A 23739-nucleotide genomic window follows, 5' to 3' on the forward strand; every position below is an offset into this window, starting at 1 on the left:
GGAAATGCAGTGAAGTAAAAGGCTTTTTGTTCTATTAGATTGCATATGCTTAGTATGGAATGAGATTCACGCAATCATAGTCTGTATGTGCATGTGCATGCCCCTTCCTTCCCTACAGGACTTTTGAAGCCTTTTGGCTAATTTCAGTCAGATTTGACAGGAGATTAGGGCTTTAATATAACTGAGATCATCACAGGTTTTGTGAAAATAAATAGGCAGCTGTGTAGAACAAAAGCACTATAAGCTCATCTTTCATTGAACATGAGAAAATCTACATGGAGGAAAGACATCAGAAACCAGTTTTCATGGGTTTCATTATTTCTCTTTGTCACAGAATTGTGTGTTCCAGAAATGATATAAGAACTTCTGGACATAAAAAATAAAATAAAACAAAACTTTGAAGAGCCTGGCACAAACATATAAGTTTCCACATTTCCAAAACAGAGTTGCCTGAAGTTAAACATTTTAAATATACTTTTCAGCTGCTTAACAGATAAAAACATCATCTGACTTCAGTAGTCCAACTTTGAAAATCAGACTCCGACATCATCCGACAGAGTGTTTACTATAGGAAATCCATGAATCTGTGAAATTTGAAGAATGAGATGCATGTTCTATTTCACTTCATCATTCTTTCCAAAAAACTCAAAACAACATTCTCAATTTAGATTTGAAAAAAATCTTCAAACTAACCCAAACACTAAGGTTTGGGGCTAAGCCATCTAAGACTTGATGTCCCGCATTGTAAACAAACTACGGCATGCCACAAGCACAGAAGAACCAAGGAAGGAAAGCAGCTCTTCCATTTCCATTGCTCCAGTGTTACTGTTTTATCAGTGCTGCTGAACCATGGGGCACTTCACTACAAACACAGCTGGGAGGCCCTTGACTTTTTGAGAACCACAAATTAAAACTGTCACGGGTGGTTATAAAAGCAGGTGGGGGGAAGGATAGGCCCATATGGCGTTCCAAATTCTCATGTGAGGCAAATAACTGTCACCCTATTTCATTAAATTTTGCAAAACATTTGGGCAAGCAGAGCTAGCTGTAGTTTTCCCTCACCATAACCATTTCCTTTTGAAATAGAGGCTTTTCCCAGCTAACTGAATAAAAGGCAGTAACTTGTCTACACAAGGGACACAGTCAAGACTAGCTACCACATGCTAGCAAGCCTTGGACGCATTCAGCAATATGGACAAATCCTAACTTGCTCTGGCACTTCATCAAGTGGATTTAATATTATGCCTCCATTTAATCTTGTGCAAATTTTCTGTTCAAATGGGCCCTACAGGGTCTCTCCCATCTCCATCCCTAACTCTGCTCCTAGATCCTCCTCAATGCTACACATCGACTCCAAGCTATCTGAAGTGCTGTGAAGATTGGGGTGATAGTGTTTCCAGGGTGCTCAGACATGACACCGATGGAGGTTGTATACAGGCAGGTTGGAGAACTTCAAAGAAACAGGAAATACCTATTTTGACTGCCAAAAGATGAATAAGGCTGTGGTTTCATTCAGTGACGACACTTCCGAGGCAGCCAAGCACCTTCCCCTCTCCTCACTGTGGGGAAACCCACCCCCCCACTAGTTCCCCTCCCCTCGTGTTGTGTCAGAGGAGGACTTGTACACTTCTGTCCTTCCTCCTTCCCTTTGACAGATCAGTTCCCTCCCACAGGCTGTCATGTCATGGTACAAAAACTGTACCAGCACAACACAGACAGCAGCAATAATTAGCTGCCCAGGAGGGTACTACATAAGCCAAAACTTACACGGGGGGAGGGGAGAAAAAAAAAAAAAAAAAGATAGTGGCAGAAGCACAGTCTCAGTTCCTTTCTCATCCTGGGAAAGGGATTCCTCCTCCCATGCCCACACTCAATGTTTTCACATTAATACACGCACACACTTTTTGTATTTGTATTCCCCTTTATCACATGCATAGTTCACTGCCCATCTCCGCTACCAGTTAAGCTGATGACATTCCCCTCACACCATTTTAATTTCACTGCCAGCCACAGGACTCTGAAAAGCAGCAGTGAAAGAAAGCAGCGTCCAGCTACTGCTGTATTAAGAAAGTGTCAGCCTGCAGATTTGGGCTAACAAAGAGCTTTTCCGAGCTCTGCAGCAGCTGATCTTTTTAGTGTTTCCATCTTGTACTCTCAAGGGCTAGAAACTGTTCTTTTAAAAGTAAGTCGAAGAGTCTGTGGAAACCTAAGACTGCTAGCCACTCACTTTATTTATAAAGTTTTCTACTAACGGCTAACGGCTCGAAAGAAAGCAATTTCCATGTTACGGGAATGGAAACCTGCATTGTAAATCAACAGATTCTAAAAAGAGCTTAACTTATTAAGTCTGAACTTCATTTCATTCCTGTCTGTTCTTAAAACCAGTTCCTTGGTTATTCCATTCCTGCATTCATAACAGAGGGGAGGATCGGTTTTGTGGCTTTTCAAATTTTCCAACCTTCTCTCCCCAGCCAGGGCGAGTGGGGGCTATTCAAGGTTTTGCCTTGTTCCTCCTGGCTCCCCGTGGATGCTGGAATGTAAAGAATAGCTCCAGTACAATGTACTGCAGCTTTACTGCTGCTGCTAGGGCCTGGGAGCAGAGCAACATGGAACAGTTACATGTAAACATAGGGTATTATCAAGGCAACGCTTAAAAATTCACTTACTCTGTTACAATGGTGTAAAGGGTCTTCCAGCTGAGATACCAGGGCTTCGGTTTGCCTTCAAGACAGAAGAATGACCACCGTCTTCTAAACACTGAAGAGTTACCCTAGCAAAATGAACTTTAAAAGGAAGTGATAATTTAAGATGATAGATACAGAACAGAGCAAGAAGCATTACTGCAAAAGTATTCTATCATATTCTGTGCCCACATTTATTCAAAGTAATTTTCAAAAGGTAGCGATATTCCATTCAGGTTACCTGTTCTCTATTTTTACTGCACAGCACACACTAGCCAATGCTGCCCATCTCTTTTCAGCTTTTCAAGCTATCTGCACAAATATCAGCTACTGGTATCAGCGATCACAGCACTGAATCACAAAGTGAAAGCAAATTAGTTTCAATACAGCACTGAAAGGTAACTTGCAAAGGAAACAGCTTGCACATCACATTTTCCTCCCCACCTCAACACACATCAAGAAAAGCTGAATTTGTAGGTTCTTCTGTAGCAGGAGGATGAAAGAAAAACTTAATATACAAAGAAATCCACAAAAATAAGTAAAATCAGAAGTTCTATTTCAATTTCCCCTGAAAACTATGAATAGCTACAGAACTAGTCATGTGTACCATTGCGAACATGGAAATAGAAGCAACTGGATTAAAGGGGAAGTTCAGGAGTATTTTATTTTGTTACTAAGCTTTTGGTTTTCTGAGTAAATTGATGGTAGGAACCAAACTCAGAAAGACAAAAAAACCCTCCACAGTCAGTTACTTCATAAATTAATTTCCCAGCGTTCTTTACTAGCTTCTTCATAAAGCTTGTGTAATTGATGAGCAAATTATTCGAACACATGACAAGCAAGGGGTTACAAGCTTTATAAATGTAACTCTTTAAATGTACAGAGCACTTTTTAGCTGATTTAGCTAAAACACTGCAAGCACCTGTAAGGATAGATTTCCATAGAAAGGGATATTTCAGTGATCTTGAACTCATTTCGAATATGTACTTGACGAGGAAGCCACAGTAGAGTATCTTACTACACACACACATGCAATAAAAACAACCTTTAACATTTGTAAGTAAAATAACCTTATTCTTAAGGAACAAAGACAACAGAACCTGTGCTACAGCTCAGTCTACAACTGTGAAAAAAACAGCTTCTCCTTACAGGCCCCCTTTGCGGCAAATTACCCAAGGAGACTCATGGTGGTCCTCAAGCTATATCTTTAGATTGCCCATCTGACTGGGGCCTCTTCCAGGCTGAAATACTTAAATCAAAATTTCCAGCAACATATAAAGCAACACACAAGCAGCAGAAAACCAAAAGTCAACCGGAGCAGGTTATGAGAACTCTCACCATTCTGTCTCAGGAGGACAAATCAAACCTTCACTGAAGGGCACTAATCACACTGTGCCCAGGTACTAACAATGAAAACAAGATCGGGATAAAAGCACAAAAATCATTCTTTCTATCATAAGAAAGAATCTTCCCACTCCCTGCCATCTTCCATCCAAAAGTGACCAAAGAATCAAGCAACCATCCAAAATCCTCTAAAACTGTCCCTGCTTGTAAGTTTTCAAAGCTTGAGAAGGAGGTGAACAAGAAGCCCCTCAAGCACTTGCCACACTGAACAAGATCACTCATTGTCTCAGTTGCTGCCTTCCCCTCCTCAGCGAGGCAGCATCGAGGCAGCAGCCACACAATTTCCAAAGCCATTATCTAGCAGAGGACACGGTACGTATCAAAATAACACCTTGCCAAACACTTTGTTTAGCCTAACGCTGTAACTCACCTCTTTCCCCACAGATTGACAACCCCATACTCACACACTTCTGGTCTTTGAGCCACCCTTCAGGTTTTGCTGTCCAGCCTACACCCTTTGCAGCTGCACCCTTGGGTACCTCCCTGTCAGGCAATCGATCCCACAGAGAAGTTTCCCTTCTGCTTTTGATGGAGACGGGGGAAATTTGGACATGGGAGGTTTCACGGGTTTCAGGGGCGATTTCTACATCCCACAGGCAAAAGAGGTCTCCTGCACCTAGGAAGAACCTCAGGGAGGCCACGGGACTTCTCTGCCTTTAACATTGTTGCTTTAATGAGCAGTGTTAGGCTTAAAGAGTAGCTTTTCAGATTCTGCTTCAGGTTCTGAGGAGAGACAAACACACTGGAGAAGCAGGTACGTGCATCAAGCTGGAAAGAAAGATCCATAGGTTTATTTCATGTAGGTGGGAAGAAAAACAAGAATATTGCTGCTGCACTCTTATGTAAGGAAGGAAAAGTACTTTAGTTATAAAAATATCACATCTGTGACCAAATCAGATGGGAATATTTCCTGTTAGGAAACAGGTGGGCAAAAAGCCTCACACCTATTTCCTTTAATCTCTGCCTAAAGGTTTTTGTGGGTTTTTTTTGTTTGTTTTTGTTTTTGTGAGTGATCAGTCTGGCACAATGACATTCTCCACATTTAAAGTTACATATTTTTATGTATAACATAACACAATGATGCAACCTTTTTGCAGTTCAGCTACAACAGAATTCTCACATTACAGAAAATAATCTTATCCCATTGCAAAGTTCATCCTTTCTAAATTGCTTTGCAGCCATATCGTATGTATAAATAGCTTGACGTAGAGTGGGCAAAAAACAGGGAAACCAAAATGAAGAAACCTAGACAGAAAGTTTCAGCGGGGTAACAGGAGTGTAACATTCACAAAAACATACATCAACTCCCGTTGGCTTTACTAAGCTCTGGTTCAAGCTTTGGATCAGGAAAAATTCCTGTTCACCTCGCTGGAAATTTTAACTTGAAAAAGGATGGCGGGATTGCTCTCACAGTTTTAAATAACTGAAACAGAAACGCCAACTCCACTGCCAAATAATAACCCAGAGACTTAAAAAAGCAGAGAACATGAAACTTCCCGGGTTTCTTTGTTTTTCCCCCTAACTCTACAGAGTGGATTTGCACAAAGGCAGTCTGCCCCAAAAGCCGTTGTTGCTTTCAGTAGGCCTTTGGTATTCCAAAGAGACAGTACCTTCCTTTTGATATTCCCACCAAAAGTGATCTTCGATCGGAACCTGTTTAACTGGTAACCATAGTAACACTGCGGGATTACCAGACCGGAGCAGTTTAGCAGAAGAAAACCAAGCAAATCTTCCCGCGAAGGTTACTTACGGGCTGCTCCTGGCAGCCGCCGGCGGGGCTGCGCGGCTCCCTCCCTCCCCGCCCGCCTCCGCGCGGGCTGTGCTGCCGGCCGCGGCCGCGCCTCCGCTCGCCCTCGCGGCCGCCCCAGGGCTCCCGCCCGCCCGCCCGCGCCGCGCCGCGGGGCCGGGGCTGCGGCCGCCCCCGGGGCTCCCGCCCGCGGCCGCCGGGGCAGCGGGCTGCCCGCCGCCCGGCCCCGCCGCCCCGGCCCGTTACCCGCCCGCCCCGACCTCGCCGCCGCCGCCCCGGCCCGCAGCCTCCCGCGGGTAACTCACCGGCCCGGCCCGGCGCCGGCTCTGGCGGGCGGCGGCCCCCGGCCGGGCGCGGGCTGCCCCGCTCCCGCTGCCCCCGGCGGCCCCGCGCCCTCACCGCGGCCGCTGCGCCCCACGAGCGGGGGGCTGCGCTCCTCGCTGCCGAGCGGGCCGTGCTCCGGAGGCGCTGCAGGCTGCTATTTCCATCGTTCTAGGAAACGCCACCGGGGGGGGGGGAGGGTAGGGAAGGGAAGGAGGGAGAGGGAGGCTACTCTGCAGGCAACGCCGAGACCCGTCTGAATTCAGACTCCAGTCCTGACATTGCTTGCCGCAGTCTCTAGCAAATCTCTTAATCTCTCCTTTCCTTCAGCACAGGAAGTTCTAAGTATCGACTATGTTTATGAAGTGTATTAAAATGCTACACATAAGCCTAACGTCAGCAGTGCTTCCACTGCTCTCACATCTACTCAGCACCACGCATAGCTAGAAGGGGTAGAGCACTAAGCACTGCCACACGTCTCCAGTGGTAATCAAATACGTCGCACAGCAATGTTGTTTTTACCAGGCAGTTTATAAGGACCTCTGAGAAAGCCCTGGGCCATCTCACCTCAGCAGCTCAAAACAATTATAATTTTATTCATTTTAAAGAAGGCTTGTACAGGCAGGTTCCATCGCTGTGGAAGTTCAATTAATTCCTTGCTTTCAGAGAAGAGCGTGCTGATGTATTGCAATAGCTAGTTCTACTTTTGAATATGTGGTCATTTACATGGAATAGCAAAGCTCTTGGCAACTGCTCCCATCAGTGCTTACACAAGGTAGGTTTTAAAATTGGAAGTACACACAGACCCTACGTGAAATTAGCTGGAAGTTCCCCCATTTGAAATAATGCAAGAGGGCAGTGAGAAGATTTCTCACAGCAGAAACACCGGCAAACTCAGGAACAAGTATTTTCTGTGTACCAACTTCTGTGGGTCCTGGCACCACCCTTAAGACCCCCTCAGTCCATGCAACAGTTTACAGGAGCTAGTTTTGCTTTATATTGTAGAGGCATTCACTTACCAGTTATCTATAGCAAAGATATTTAGCTTTAAATCAAATAAATAAAACCGCAGAGACAAAAAAAAAAAGAGAGTATAAGGGTATCTCGCGCTTCATACCAGGGCTGTTCAGGCTGCTGTGGATGGGCTCTTGATAGTTCAAGCCTCTTATTCCAGCACCGTTTTGGTTACAATAGGGCTGAGGAAGAAGGGCTTGCTTCAGCTGTGCCTCATCTGCAAGAGAAAATGTAAAACGAAGCACACTGTGTGTTTAGATATAAATGTGATCTTGGTTGAGCCTGCCACAATTCCTCCTTAATTTATATCAAAGCCTTTCCAGGGGGAGGAGAGCTTTTAGCTCTCACCCAGGTGAGGAAAGGTAAAACGCTGCTCGTTCTCTCCGCGCACAGGCGCTGAACAGCTCAGCTTTCCCTGACTTCAGCCGAGCCCTAGGGACTGTCCCTCCTTTCACTCCCCGGGTGGCGGGGTGCTCGGCCCCGCGTCCCGCCACCGGCCTCGCCGTCACAGCCAGCCCTTCGCTCCCGCTTCCGCAGCAGCCTCGGACTCTCGCAATCAGCTGTTGAAGAAAACCTGTCACCATTAGCCAGGTGGGAAAAAGCCCAGCCAGCCGAAAGCCACTGCAGCAATTTCAGGTGCAGGTTTCTCCCTTTTCCGGGTACCTCCAAAGGCGATTTCCCCTCCTCCGCCCCCCCAGCAAGCCCCAGTGAAAGCGAACAAGCCATCAGGTGAGGAATTACCCCTTTGAAGAGCGGCTGCCAGGGGCAAAATGAAGCCGCACCCTGTACTAACAACCCAGGAGAGAGCCATGGGGTTCCTGGAAAACCTCTTCTCACACTACAGCACCTAACTGCATGGCATGGAGAATTCACATTTCAAAAGAAAATTAATAAAAAATTCTGCCACTGATAATGCAAAAAAAGCCGTTTGTCTAAAATCACGTGCTGCATCAATGTTATGTTTTGTCCAGTGGGCTATATCATGCTAGGAGAAATTGGAGAGGGTGTTAATAATTTAGTGGGCTTTTCCTGTTTCAAACATTATGATTCTAACTACTTATAATCCTAAACTTTTCCACACAGGGCTTCAGGGAGCTTGTAGTATGGTTTTAGCCTTATACTGGAGCAAGATGCTCTCCTATCTTTTCCCAAAGTCCTTTATTGAAAGTGCAGCTCCTGGGGTTTTTTTTGGTGGTACCACTGCCACTGCTGTAGTCAGCCTCAAAAAGTACAGGGAATGACCAGAGGCAGAGTCTGTTCTTAGCAATAGCAGTTTTATATAGCCTATATGTATCAGCAATAAAATCACAGATTAAAAGCAGGGAAATTTTCTCAGGTCTTAAGGGAATATTCCACTTTGTAGCCAGCTGAGAAGGCTTTCAGTGTGTTCTGGGCTGGGAACCAAAGTTCAGTAATTTGTCTTGTTGTGAGCTGAAAATGTCTTGATACTTATTCTCCCTTTTCCCTCAGGTCTTCACCTTTTGCACACTGGTCTTCACAAAGCCAAGCCGTTGTTCAGCTAAGATATCTGCCTTCTAAAACTAGTTCATTTAATGCTGCTGTATCTCTTTCCTGGTACCTCCTCTCTCTTCTGGATATGCACAAAAGCAATTGAAAAAAATCATTGAGGTTGTACAATGAAGCAATCAGAAATTTGGAAAAACCAGAAGATTGGTTACGCAACTTTCCTTCAATCCCTTTGCACATGTGTTTCATGACAGTCTTAAATTATGTAGTCCAGCATTATTTTGTTTTGGCCATGCTTTATTTGCAAGGCCTCTCCTTTGTTTAGGATACAGAATGGACTTTGGAGATGTAGCAGATTTTTGTAGTGTAAGATGCTAGGACTCTACTTTATTCACTGCAGAGGACTGGAGGAAACCTTAAGGAAACGGATTCTGTTCCTGTCTCTGTTCCAGACAGGATGTGTATAATGCAGCTGCATCTTTTGTGCATGAGTTCATGAACGTGGACTAATTTCACGCTAGCTAACTTTGGTATTGATAACAGTATAACACGATCTTTTGGGCAAGCTCAAAAACAAAGGAGTAAAGAACATGTATATGTTATCAGCACCAAACCACTGGCTCAGAGAGGCCAACTCAAATTACTGACGTACCTCTGAAGTCAGTTCCTATGTGATAAAATGTGACGACTTAAAGCAAGTCATTTGACTTCACAGGGGGCAGTAAGTTATGTGCTTATCAATTCCTTGGGAGTCTTGCACAAGGCATCTAACGCTAGGAAGAGTAGAGCACTCACACTTGCAACCACTGTCCCGGGGAGGTATAGTGCTGTGAACAGATGACCAGTTGCTCCTGGTTTGATATATCTCTATATATTACTATAAATACAAAGAATTGTGTCTAAGATACCTGAATCCACCTCTACCTGGAATAAACTGCAAAATCTCCAATTCTAACTGCATTGGTCAAATAACGTAATAATCTAGTTCCTCTACAGTTCTTTCAGTTCAATTTCTTCTGGCAGCTGTAACTATCCATGATGGGCACTGGAATGGAAGTGGGTGTTCATTGTTATCTAAATATGCCTAAATTCAAGAAAGCAAATGGCAATTTGAACCACTAGTGTAGTGCAAAAGAGTATCATTTAGTTCCTAGCCTTTTTCAAAATGATCTCGCAAGCAAGAAGTTAGTAACTAATCTGCATCACTGATGATTTTATTTGGTGGAAAGTATAAGTACTCAGTTCTCTGGAATATATTCTACAGCACACAAACAGAATCAGCAATGATTTGACAGCAATGAAGAGCCTTAAAAATCCTTTGGAGAAAGATGTTACAGGAAGTCAAATGAATGATCCTGCCAGCAGAAACAATGCATGTGACCATAAAGTCAACAGATTTTTTTTTTGCTATTTCAGTTCAAAATCAACTCTCCTGAGACAAGAAACCTCTCCCAAAACCAAACATAAATGCCACAGAAACTTTAAAATATGAAGCAATAACTAAAATAAATCCAAGTAAAATGGAGTCATATTTAAGTTCCAGAAGAAACTATGTACCTCCTGAGTCACTAGTAAACTGAGAAAAAGTTACACCCAAACTCTACCCCTGCTTGCAAAAGAGAAGAAAAACAAAGAGAAAAATTACAGGAAATGGAAGGAAAAAACATTGTATATGAGAAAAGCCAAACTGTGGAGAACACAGAATAAATAGAACAGAAAGTTGCAGCATCCTGAAAGTGATTTCCTCCCCTGCAATCCAGTAAGCGAGATGACTTTGCTAATCTGGCTCTGTGTATGCATTGTACCATGCAGTCTATTATACACCTCAGGTCCTGCAATTAAATGACAATAGAACTGCCCCCTTTATTAGTGATTTTAGGAGATGAATGAAGTTATAGAAATACCAGCTGCCACAACATCCATTCTCCATTCCTTTCCTAACTTTACTACCTCCCATCAGTCCAATTCCAATCTCCGTTGCACCACAACATGAGAACATGCCCAATATATGCTATGGAGCTATGCTCCAAAACCATCTCAGCACAATTCTGGTTCTTAGAGTTCCTGTCAGTCCCCTCACCTCAAGTGCTAGGGGACTGCTATCCACTGCACCAGACTGCACAGGCTGTAGTAAGTGCCAGTCCTCAAGTGGCTTGTTCAGCCTCTGATCTGTGGTTGCGTGGTGTTTCTGCCAGAGACCCTCTGCCAGTAGACAGCTTGCAAAAGCTTGCCCCAGAAATAGGAAAAATCCAATTAGTTGCTGTAGGACAAACCGTCAGAATCCAGAGCGTTAGCCATGGGTTGAAAACATGCGACCCCCACCTAGTTTGACATCACTTTTTCAAGACCTGCCCAACCAAAGAACTATCTTAGGCTGTGACTGCTCTCATGGTACATAATGAATGCTTTTACCTGGAGGTGTGCAGAGTGCTTTCGCCTGTCCCACTATAGCTGCACTGGGCTCTGCAGCACTCCTGTACTCCATCTGGAAGACAGGATACAAGTGAACAAAACGTATAATGGCAAGAAGCATTACAGACATAACCCAGGTAGGCTGGGACACCCAATCCAATGCATTCTAAAGCAGTGAGCATGTTATGACGCACTATTTCCCAAGCAAAATGAAGCCCTCAAGGTATGTAGCTACACAGAAGAGCATCTGCAAAACTTATCAAGAAATATATCATCCAACAGGCACTAAACAGACTTCTGCTTCAACAGGTGTATGCAGAGAAAGAAATAGATCAAAACACAACCACTTGAAACAACAGGAAGGAGAAGGGTAAAGGGGTGGCAAAGTTATGGCAAATGCATTCTGGGCAGCTAGTGGTTTTTACCAGCTCAAGAGCAGTGTTAAACTGCAACTTCCTCCCCTCCATTTGTTGCTGTGTTTCCATTAAACTACACTGTCATATGGACTCAAGATAAGCTTCCCACTTCCCCCGCCATCCTTCCATCTTGCCAATATACTGACATGACTCCCTCTTTATGTCTTTCCAAGGCTAACCCAAACTGAAGCTTCACAGCACTGAAAGCAGTAAGAATGGGGCAAGAGCTGATGCCTTCTCCCCAGCAAGAGGAATGAGATGGACCTCTCAAGATCCGTCTGTCCCGTGCTTGTGACCAGGGGTCGTGGCAGACATCTTCCTTCCCTGTAACTCAGAGGCACAGAAAGGACTGGTGGTCACACAGGAAGCCAGCTGTGGCACCTGGCAAGCAGACGACTGGGAGAAGGCGAGAGGTGAGGTGGTGCACTGGAGCGAGCAACCCTCCTGGCTGTGGTGCTACACGAGACCCTGACTCGCAGCCTGTTGCTGCATCACAGCCCTGGTGCCAAATGCAGCAGGGCTCTGAGCTCAGAGAACAAGAAGTGCTTGTGCCTGTGGCTCTGGGTCCCTACCCAGTTGGCCTCATGTGCCCAGCTAGCTGGCATAAGCTGCTTTGGGGAAGATGAAACACATGCTTTTTTAAGATAGTTCTGTCATTCCTATAGTACCCTGCCAGCACTCACTGCTCTTCATCTGCTGGTGTACTCTTGTTTGTTTTAAGGAGAGGATAGCCTGTGAGAAGCCTTTTCCATTTTAAGCACAGCTCAATGCCCAGTTCTTTTTTCTGTGCATTTTATGAAAAACAGCTCCCTCCTTTTCCCTCTGATTTCCTATTGCACAGCCTATCATTCTGTCCTCCAGACTCTCAAGTTTCTGTCCTGTGTCCTGCTGGCTTCACCCACAGAGTCAAGTCAGTATTACAAGCACCAAGGCAGCTTCTGCAGCTCTCACCTTCAAACTCCTACCTTCAAACTTTTGGCCTATTTCCTTGGCCAGTGTGGACTGGTCTGGATTCATTTACCAGTTTGCAACAGCTAAAAATCTGGAAACAGGTGCATGATTTTACCTCCAGGTATTCTCCAGATTGGGCCTGTGCTTAAAAACATGATGCAGCAATACAGGACATAAGACAGGGCTAGAAAAGTGTACAGATCACCATGACTAGACCTCAAGAAAAAGTAGACTAAGGCTAGGTGAGCCAGTATAAGTCAGGAATGGTACCACAGAAGCCACTGGAAGCCCTGTAATATGTGAACCAGCAGGCTGATTTCAATGAGAGAAGGACAGGCTAAGAAGGAGAATAGTGCTTTGGATGTTTCTTATAGTTAAGACTTCAAGCTGCTTTGAACTCAGTACCTTTTGTGTGAGTACAACAGCTGGGAAAATTTTAAATGCATTTCTTCCCATGACTTAATTATCAGCTTACAAATTCTGCCAGGCAAGGACTATTGCTATGGGCCAAATGGTCTCCACTTGCAAATGGGTTAGAAGACTCCACTAGGTACCCACAGGGAATAGGGCTGGGGGTGTGGGAAGGGGAATCCTGCACTCATGGCACTCCATGCTGTACAGTGCAACCTTAAGGCAGAAAAAAATTGTCTTGGTCTCCTCAGCTAGGGCAAGCTCAAAGAGTGGACCTTTCTTTTACTGCTCTGCTCCTGTTCCAAATAGGAGCCAGACCTGATCCATGTGAATTTTATCAGTCAGCCAATATCCAAGACACTTCTAATCTTAGTACGTTACTCCTTTTAATTCAGTGTTTAACCATTTCATCAAGCCAAGTGGAAAACACCAAATAATATCAGAAGTTTATTTAGATACAAGACATTTGTCACGTAACTTATCATCATTTAATTCATCATACAATTCCCCATTGTACATCAACAGGAAACTTTACTTCCAGCATCCCAGACCACCTGTTTGCAGCCTTTGTTATTTTGTTTTGGGCTGTTTTTAATTTGGACACCTCACTGAAACTTAGCCTTTCTTGTCTGCAGCTAGAAAATAAAGGTGCAAGAAGAGGTCTGTCACTGAAATGTTATTGTAGAAACACTACTAGGAATTGTGCCATGATCAAGTTTAACTTTGCAGATACCATTTGGGAAACAAATGCTGCTAATAATAAACTTGGGCCCAGCTAGCCATGTGTACGATAGTTGCCAGATTTCTTCAAGCAGCAGTCACTGAGATAAAAAGAGACAACACTGACTTAGCAAGTAATGAAAACACTCAGAAAAGCTGGTCATAGAAAATATCTTTGGACTGAGTGCTCAGCAACTGATTCCATTTATATTAAATAGAATAACAAACAGAAACAGGTCGGTAATTATTTTTTTCAACTTTAGAAGGGCAAACTTTATCAAACTAAGAAAACTCATTAGTGAATTTACCTGGACCAAAGAACTGAAAGACTTGAATGTAAGTTTAGCTTGGAATATATCTAAATCAAAGGTAGAAAAACTATCCAATATGTATATTCCAAGCAAGAGAAAAATTGTATTGCGAAACACTCTAGGCCTAAATAAATGAAAAACCCCTACAAAGAAGATTTTAGATAGCAAACAGTGTTGGTCAGCAAAGACAGCTCTGGTGCAGAGATCAAGATGCATGGGAATAAAGCCAGATTTGCCAAAAGTCAAACGAGATAGGCTGCACAAAAAGCTACTGAAATAAACAGCAAATAAAACTTCAGCCATTCACAGAAAAGGAAGACATGTCTTAGTGAGATACTAGATACTATTTCCATACTAGAGGTAGGGAAGCATTGATGCAATTCTGCAAAAACTCTGGTGACATTTCCTCTGGAATGCAGTATATGATTTGGGCTCTCACGTGCAAAAAAGAGTTCTGGAGAAGATACAGAGAAGGGTAACAAGGAGAACTGAGAGTCTGTCTTGTGAGAGGAGATGAAACAATGCTGGCACGAGAACAAAGGGGTACAGACTGGCTGTGAATGTAGCAAACTCCTTGCCATTGCAGAGACCTGGGAAATTGTTGGTGCTCTTGCTCTGTTTTCTGCCCCTCTGTCTGTAGCACATCATCCTGTGGCTCTTTCGCTTTTTCCTACAGGCCTCAAGTTTGTTATAAAGCGTTGGAAAGGACTCTGTGGCACAACGTGAACAGTGATGTATAAAGCAAATGTTCTGTGGATGCTTTTGACCAAGAAGCTCCCTGTGCAAAGTAGCATGGTCATGCCTCAGACCATCCAGCTCCCTGAATACTACTGCTCTTCTGGTGCAAAATCGCTCATTCTGCTCTTCATACCCTTCCCCATAAAGAACTCCACCCCATTAACATCACCCCCCAGGTCCAGCAGCCATAACCTTCTGTCTTGTTGGGAAAAGGCCCCCTCTTTCTTGGGAACCCCTTTGGGCCCACCCTTTTTGAGAGCTCCCCATCCTTGAAGGCATACTCCTAGCCCATCTCCTCCATTTGGGATAAGCCTACCTAAGCCTGCCAGCCAGGAATGAGAGCCTGGGGCTAATTCCCTTACTTGTAACTATAAAAACCAAGACAGCTGCCCTTCTGGTACTTAAAGTTCCCCCAAGCCTTCTCACATGTAGTTGCCTGTGGTAGTGGGAGGACTTAAACTGATGACACCAGTGTCTGTGGAACTCTGTGGAGCTCCTGAGCACGCTGAGACTGGGAATGACGGGAAGTCACGGGGACAGCCAGGATCTGGCAATCCCTCTCGCAGCAGCAGTGGGGGCAAGAAGCCCTGCTCACTTCTGTTGGTTGACATAATGGACTCTGACACAGGCCCCTGCACTCTCAGGGATGGGACTTAGGACACCTCTCCTACTATCTTTGCCTCCATGTTATTTTTGTCCCTGCTCTGGATCTGTGTTATGTTTTCACTGTGCTTGTGCTATGCCTGATAAGCAAGAAAATGATGATCCATTCAAATTAATGACAAAAAAATCCATTTCAAATTAATGGAAAAAAAAAGAGTTTACAGCGGTTGGATATATAATAAAGGAATGATGTCTTTGATTCAGATTCTCAGCAGCACTTAGCCAATTTAGGCTGCCTAAGCAATGCAAACCGGGCGTTAGCCCAGCATAGGAGTCATGCCTGTCTATTCAGTTCTCACTGGGTAAAGGCTAAGAAGCCCTGAGGTGTCTTCTAGGCAGTTCAGCCAGTCTCCTCCTAACCCTTCCCCCTGCACTGACCTTAGCACAGGTGTGCACTACACTCTGTGCTGAATAATGTTACTGCAGACATATTAAACAAGGGCTCTCATGGCAGAAAAGATAAATCCAAAACACTGGGAGCTGGATTTCAATCTCCACGGAGCTACCAGTTTGGAAAGCCCAATGGGATCAGAAGCGAGTCCACTGTTAATATCATTAATAGCCATTGCCTTGAACTAATGGAGTGAGATGCAGTGTGCAGCTCTCCTTCTCTGTGCCAGGCTCTGCAGAATGCATAGGGTCATGTTACATCTTTAGTGCCTATTTTAGGAGTTGTTTTGGAACCACTCTCACTAGTGTACATTTAGTATGAGTTCAGCACAATGATACCACTGAGGATTCACAGCCTTGTTACAGGTATCATGATTTGTCACTTGGTTTTCTTTGGCTGGACATTAGATTTAGAAAGTAGGCATATTTATCTGGCTCAACATACTATTTAAGTGTATAGATAAGTGGGTGCAAAGTCGTTAGTGTAAAGTTCTCCCCACATAAGGGACTTAATTTGACTCCCTAGGGGCCTTCACCTCTTTCTTTTTCTTTCTTAAAAGCATGGAAGGGCTAAGGCAGAACATCTATAAACACACAAAAAAAAGGTTTCTTTTGTAACTGGTCATTGTTTATAGTGACCCAGTTGAGAAGAGGCTACAGACTCTCACCCTCTCAGAAGTATGACCAGAATTAAGTAACTTTCAGTTAACTTACCCTCTCCTTGGCATAGCTGATGTTTGCATCATTACTCTTGCTTTTGAGCTGGTCGTTAGAACTTGTTGTGAATATTGTAGAAGTGTTTGTTGTCTCAGGCAAGCACAAGTGAAGTCCAGTTGTCAGTGCAACACAAATAGTGAGCCAGATTTTGCTCTTCAGTTATTCTGATATAAATCTAGATTCAGTTCCACATTACTGAAACGTTTGTTTAAATCAGTACAGCTAAGAACAGAATCCATCTCCTTGTCTATTTTAACAAACATTATTTGATTTTTTTTCCTGAGGATTCTCTTTTTTCCTCTTTTCTATTTTAGCAACTGGGAAGCTCAGTTTTCCAAAAGGCCTATTCACACTTTCCTGTGAACATAACTGAATCAGAGCTGATTTTTGCCCTGCAGGTATGTTGGAAGAGGAAAAAGCTAATTATAGGATTCAATTACCTGGGACAAACAGCCTTGTTTTGCCAGTTTAGCCAGCTATCCTGTGATCTAGAGCAATTTTGACAACACAGTATCTGCAGTGGTCAGAAGTAGCTGTTCAGATCAACTCTAATGTACATAAATCTAATAATTTTTCAAGAAACTTCTGTTCAAATAAATAACTCTAGTAAGCATTTCCCAATATAGAGCTTGGTATGAGCTTCTAGGAAATAGCCTTGTATCACCACAGCAAATGTAAATAAAATCTTGGTTGACTGTTGCCTAGAACTTTTGCTTAAGCATGCGTAGTTACTGCTGAGTTCAGATATCAGTTTGTTTTATGAAGTGAATAGTTATCTTTAGGTGACAGAGAGATGATCTAAAATCAACAGAAGAGTCCACATCCTGCAGGTGGATATGTTCTTGTAACTGCTGTGATGCTAAAGTGTCATGAGTATGTGGAACAAACGTGAGAATTACCCTAATGCTGCTGTGCCACTGTTGCTGACAGGCACACGTCATTCTTGCTGGTTTACTCATTTAGCTCCTTAGAAGTTCAGCAGACAGACTTTGGGGAGAGCTTCTGGTATCCAGGCCTCCAGGCAGCTTACTGAGCAATTTTTTTTCAGAATCAGGAATATCAGAGGTCCTACAGATCCTGGCAACACTCTTGGGAAGGGGATTCTAGGATTTTCAGATTCCTTGCCCCAAGAGCCTAGAAATTAGAGAATCTCAGAGGCTTCCACTCCCTGGCATCCCGCTGTGAGGGCTGAAAGGGAACAAACAAGCTCCAGGAGCTATGGCAAACCCAGGAGTTTTTGAAACTGGAAGCCTGCACTGCTTTAATCTTCTTCAGCCCTCATTTGTTGAAATTAGCAAGCCAACATTTTTTGGATTTCTGTCCTGTGGAGAACTTAGCAACTATCTTTTCTTTCAGTTTGGAATGAAAACAAAATCTTTGAGTTTCAGAGTCTTCTGCAGTGTGGAGTTACTGTTCTCTCTTCCTGTCTCTTGTTTGAGAATGTGTCAGAATGTCATTGGAAAGACAGATGGGAAAATATAAAGTTTGAACAAGAAGTAATTAATAATTGCAGATATTACATGGCCAGTTTCAAGAAGAAAACCCTCTTTGGCAAAACTGACAGATAAAAAAATACTCATTTCAAAAACGTATCTAATCTTTGGCATGAGAATAAAAGAGATTTAAAGGAAAAATAATTTGAAAACTTAAGTGAAAAACTGTATGTGGAGATTTGTAGAAGTATATCTAGTATGACCACTGTTATGGCTGATTTTACTATACTTCTTTAGTGCTTCTTTATGGCTCAATTTGCTGAAAATGTTGAAGATGCACTATTTTTGGCTGTTGAGCTGATTATACTGAGCAAATGCAGCTTTCCCCAAACAGCAGGAGAAAAAAAACCCAGTACCAGGAAATAATTTCTTAGACTCAAATACTGTAAACTAGAATTAAACAGAGAGCCTGAATCAGATTCTTTTACCTATTGGTATCTTTAAAATGAAGTTTATCCACAATCCTCAGAGGCCATAAAGAGACAGCCTAGCTGATTCAAATACTGGGCAAACAAACAGGAATCCAGGGCCAGCCATCATGATGTATGTTTGTAGTCAAAAACTATTCTACTCTCACATATGTGTTTAAGTTCTATACCATAATCTTTAAAGAACATTTTTTGTCAAAGCAAAAAAATTAAGGATGAAAGATGCTCCACTCTGGAGTAAGTAAACACTTACTTGATTAGTATACTTAGTGTCAAGCCTGCTAAAAAGGAACAGCAAATGTAACTGCCAGTGTAGAAAGAGAAATAAACAATGACTGGTGTCCATCCCAGAAAGGAAAGTGTCATGAATGCACATCCACCAGCTGAAATGTCAGTAAATGTGAGTCTGACTGTCCTGTGCAGGCGAAACCTGTGAAGAAACCTATATCAATTTTACAAAAAAGCAGCTTGTTTAGCTGAAAGTAAGAACTAGTAACTATGAGAACTCCTTTACCAACTACGAAAAAAAAGATGTCCCTGATATAACAGTGTAGAAAACCTCATTCATATCTACAATACAAATTTTCCTCTGCCTTTTACACTTTTCATGTACCTGGAGGCTCAGCTGCATCTAATGGTTTATCTTGTTTGAGTTGGGACTATGTATTTTATCCCTCAACATAATATGGTCTGTTGTGAGTATCAAACCTGACAATGTTTTGTCTTGTAAAAAGCAAAAGACCCAAGCCTAACTATAACGACTAATATTACATTTGTAGAATAAGGAAATACATTTTGCTAAATTTATCACTTGCAATAATGTGAGAAACATTTTGCCATATGCATGCAAGCATGGGTATCTGTTGGGGTGGGGAAGTGACAAGTACTAAGAAGGAGCTCACCAGTGAAACTTTGAGTCAAGAAAAGATAAGACTCAAATTCTGAAGAACTGCCAAACAATTGTAGAAACATGTCCCTGGGAGTGACCTAATAAGCATTTTCTCATACTCAAACAAAATGAACTCTGTTCATTATCATTATCTGAGAAGGAAATAAATTGACTACATTGTTAATCTATGTAGCTACAAAATATAGCCAAGTTTACAGTGCTTGAATTACTCAATGAGTATAAAGTTGCACTAATGATTCCTACAATCAAAAATGCCTGATGGAAATAAGAACAGTTTGCTCAATGCTGCTTGGTCCAGCTAGCTTCTAATAGCAACGATGAGGGTCTGTAAAGCCTTGAGCGTGATCTCCATAACACAAAGGGCTATTAGTCTGTTTCTTATTAGGTACCCCCATCTCCTCAAGAAAGGAGGAACTGCAGTGAACTGATAAAAAGGAGTTTTGTTTCTCTAATGTGTTGTTAGTGCACTGGTCAGCCAACACTCCGTCATTAATGGAGCTGAAAGCTGGTAAAAGAGAGCACCTCCTCTGATGAAATGTTTTAGGCCAACTTCTGGGCATGACCCTGATAGTATCTGTCCTCTAACAGACATTATGGTTTGGTAGAGAGAGAGATATACACATAAAACCTTAGAAAATCAGACTAAGAAACCATCTGAAGACATCACTTAGTTTATCTTTGTACCCCAAAGCAGGATCAGTTCTGTCTACTCCATACCTGACAGATTTTGTCTGAGCTACCCTTAGAAATATGCAGCAATGCACACTCCATAGCCCATATTCTATGAACTTCCCAACCCATGCGTTTCTGTTTGAACTCAGATCTCCCAGTAACATCTACAAGAGATTATGAATCAACACTACTGAATGGCCACTGAAATTTAAAGGAACTAACTGAGGCAAAACAGACATTAAATTTGAAGCTTGAGTTGATAGTCCTGGGTATGAAAATTCTTCCTCTGCCCACGGAGTGGAAAGTCTGAAGGTTTCTAAACAATAAGTGGCCACCTTCAGAAACAGCTATAGCTACCCAGAGAAGCCTTAAGCTCTTCTTGATATATCTTATCTATTAGATTGTGTTTTAACTCCCCATAATAATACCACAAGGCACAATCATGGGAACCACATGCATACACCCACTATTCCCTCACCCTCCTTCACACTGGCCATTTTTTGTTTTAAATAAGATATCTTGGTTAAGGTATAGCTGGTATGCCACAAATTTCTTAGTAGTGGAAGATAAAAACATACAGAGAAGTCTGATAGAGCTATTCTAGGCCAGCATTCCCACAAATGAAGAGCTGCACTCTCTCTCCCTGTGGCACCAATTTATTCCTATGATGTCTTTATTTATTCATAAATGAGCTGTAACCTACCTCTTATCTTGAGTGACTCTATTTCCATGTGGATGCCCTTTCAGTGGTCCTGTTATCCCTCATATCCTCTTGCCAAGCTCCCTTATTTCTGTTCTGCTCTAAAGCATGCCCATTCCTATACCTTAGTTTTTCTCTTTATGCATCTCAGCCTTCAGTATCCCCTTTTTTCTTCCTGTGAAAAGAAAAACACATGTACAACAAGCTTCCCTCCCTCCTCATTCCTCCTTTCAGTCCTGCTTTTCCCATGTCCTTGGTTTCTGTTCAATTCTTAGGCTACTTGAAAAGAGAGACCCCTGCTACCAGGACCTGTGTTCCTAAGAAAGTCCATTTGAAAAGCCAGCCCCATATGTTGCTATACCCTGTACTCTCAGTTCTTAGCCTAGTGCCTCAAAGTGTCCAAAGACTTTTGCATCCAATACTGGAGCACCTTTGAAGAAAAACAAGAACTTTAACAAAATTCCTCTAGTACAGATCTGTTATCGGTCCCCCTGTGTATTTTTGCAGATCTATTTTGCTTGAACTTTGCTAGGTGTTTCCTGTTTGTTGATGTGATACTGAATCCACTGCACATTTAGGCTTTATCTCTACTTAGGCTAAAAAGAGATAGCATTATTGGTATGATGGATTCATCTGTCCTGCAGACAGTCAATGGTAGGCTTGCAATTTCTCGCTGTATAACATTTTCAGCAACAGTGGCTCCAGCTCTGGCTGTTTTCAAAAATGGTTTATCTGAACTGGTTTTAATGCTAGTTAGGATTTTTAGAATTTTTTCTTTTTAAACAGGTCCTTGATGTAGAGGATCCCCCTGCTCCTGCAAAAATTTTTAGCACTTTATGTGCTAGAACTGCACTATATTAAATTAGATACTGTCTTGGAAACTTGTGCATCTATCAAGGGGTGCCACTGCTGTAACACCAGGGCAACCACACCAGAGTTCATACTATTGACTAGTGTTCATAAAAGATTTCCTCCACAGAATTTAACAAATACAAAGTTTTCCACTTGGTTTCAGACATGCATGAAAGTGAAAATATCTCCACAATTAAAGCTGTTGCTTCAGCTTTTGTCAACACACAAGCCCTTTATGGCAGTTGTGGAACTTAACCATTTCTTCTCCTGCTCTCATCAATATAGTTGCAAATGAGTATGTGATTTTTCATAAATAAGTCCAGTGTATTCCTTGACTTCCTAAAACCCTTGATAATGGCCCAACCTGTCATCATATTTGGTGGCGATGCCAGCAGACACTTTTATGCACGTAACAATCTCTGAAAGTCAAACGAGAAATACAAAAGAGCTCAAAGGAGAAAAATACACCAAGACAGTTTTGAAATTGCTCTTGTTGTATGAAGAAGTAAAACCTATGAGCCTCATCTAAACCACTGAAAACCTCTGGAAATTACAAACAGACTGTTTGTTAAGCTTTAAGGAGTGAAACAAAATAAGGAGGAACAAAGGTGAATGCAGTATAAAGCCTTTAATATATTTTTAGGAAATATTTGATCTGGACTGGAAGACGGAGAAGACAACAAAGCCTTTGACATTAATCACAAACAGAAATTTCTCTCAAGGGTACTGTGATGACCTTGTTGAATTTGCCTTGTGATAAAATGAAAATGTCAATATTGCACTATGATTTTAGCTCAGGGTAGTTTGCAGTTGAAGGGGGATGTCTACATTAGCATTACTGTTCAGATCAGGTGAAGGCTTTTGCAGGCAGTCTCCCAGCAGCTCCCACATTCAGCGCTTGGGTTCACAATGCTGAATGGTCCCAGAGCACATGGACTGGATTTCTTTTGGACAGAACTACATTGGAAGATGTGCTCTGTAAGCTTGCCCAGTGTATTCCAGTTGCTAATGGGCATTTAGTCCATGGGACCTAATGACAGCCAGTCCAAATTAACCCCCCAAAAGGTATATAATGTAGGGTTTTCAGCACTGTTTGGCTCCACAAATTCATTCGTATTGTGCCGTACTGCTCACTAATGTAGACATAGCCATAGTCATCTTGAGGTAAGATATATCTCTAAATGCACAAATACACAAGTACTGCCTCTGCAACTTCCTCTTGGTGAGAAGACAAGGCCTCATTGCCAAAATGTGTTTAGAATTCTTCCAAATCTTTTATTATCAATACTTCAAAAACTGACAATTCATTTAATTCCCTTTTATCTGAAAGGTGATTTTCACTGAAACAGTATTTGAAGATTTGCAACCAGCAAGCCTGGTATAGACCAGCACTTTTGAGTGTCAGTGAGTAGAAACCTTGGGCTACTGAGTCCCTTTGTAAACACTTCTTGCTGGAAGAAAGAAGTAGCATATTTCTGTATGATACTCTTATTTTTCTTACCATATAAAAAGTTCCCTTGATATCATAAGCATCTCTTTTTTTCTGCTTTGTAGGCTTTGTTTTAAAATTGGGAGCAAACATCCTTTTCTGAGTTAATATTCAATTAGAGGGCAGTATGAAATTATGGCTTTTAGTGTCCAAACATAATTTTCACATCTAAGTTTGAGAAATATGGTTAAGCATCAGGTAAGGAAATCCTCTAGAGCTGTAATTTTCTTAGTTTTTTTAAAATTATTATTATTTTGCTATTAAATTTCTCACTGTTGCTTACAAAGGTAAAGTTTCATCAAGGTTAGCAGTACTGGGAAATTTCCACAAGGACCCTTCCAGCTACAGGTGTTATTCCTGCAGTATCCTATAACACTACTCAGAACACGTTTGGCCATCAAAACATAAGCAACCTATGTCATTTTATTCACATAATATTCCCTACAATTCTGTGCCAATACAGAATATTTCAGAAAAATAGGTTGTGATAACACTCACAGGTTCTGCATGAGACTTTAAGAAAGATTCCCAGCCCCTGAATCAGTGGCCCAGACTCAACTCCTCTAATGGTAATATTTGAAGTCTTATAAAAAGTACCAAACATAGCACTGCTTTTGCAAAAACGGGAGATTTTCCCTCAGGCAGCAAGCTGTGCTTGAAGCCAAAAACTGAGAAGATCTGTCTCTGCACAATTGTTCAAATCCATTATTATTTTTTCTGGCATTCTTTCCATTCTGATCAATGCAATGTTTCCTGTTGACCTGAAAGGGAAGGGATGACTTCTTTACTACAGATGCTCATTTCCTCACCTTTAGAATGTCAGCAGTGATGC

General features: G+C 42.3%; 1 protein-coding gene across 10 annotated transcripts in view; it reads right to left on the minus strand.

Annotated features, from left to right (window-relative positions):
* Window positions 1-23739, minus strand: part of ST3GAL6 (ST3 beta-galactoside alpha-2,3-sialyltransferase 6) — a 76503-nt gene that overhangs the window by 33323 nt on the left and 19441 nt on the right. The window contains exons 1-3 of one of the 10 annotated variants that reach the window (XM_067301420.1): window positions 4492-5816; window positions 2923-3032; window positions 2667-2783 (exon numbers count right to left, since the gene is read on the minus strand). The exons of 3 other annotated variants lie outside the window; for them this stretch is intronic. The gene's annotated coding sequence lies outside the window, so the exon portion shown is untranslated. 6 more of the 10 variants (XM_067301413.1, XM_013950085.2, XM_067301424.1 and 3 more) reach the window with 6 other exon arrangements.

This window comes from Apteryx mantelli, chromosome 1 (genome assembly GCF_036417845.1).
Source record: "Apteryx mantelli isolate bAptMan1 chromosome 1, bAptMan1.hap1, whole genome shotgun sequence".
In the NCBI taxonomy this organism is placed as follows: domain Eukaryota; kingdom Metazoa; phylum Chordata; class Aves; order Apterygiformes; family Apterygidae; genus Apteryx; species Apteryx mantelli.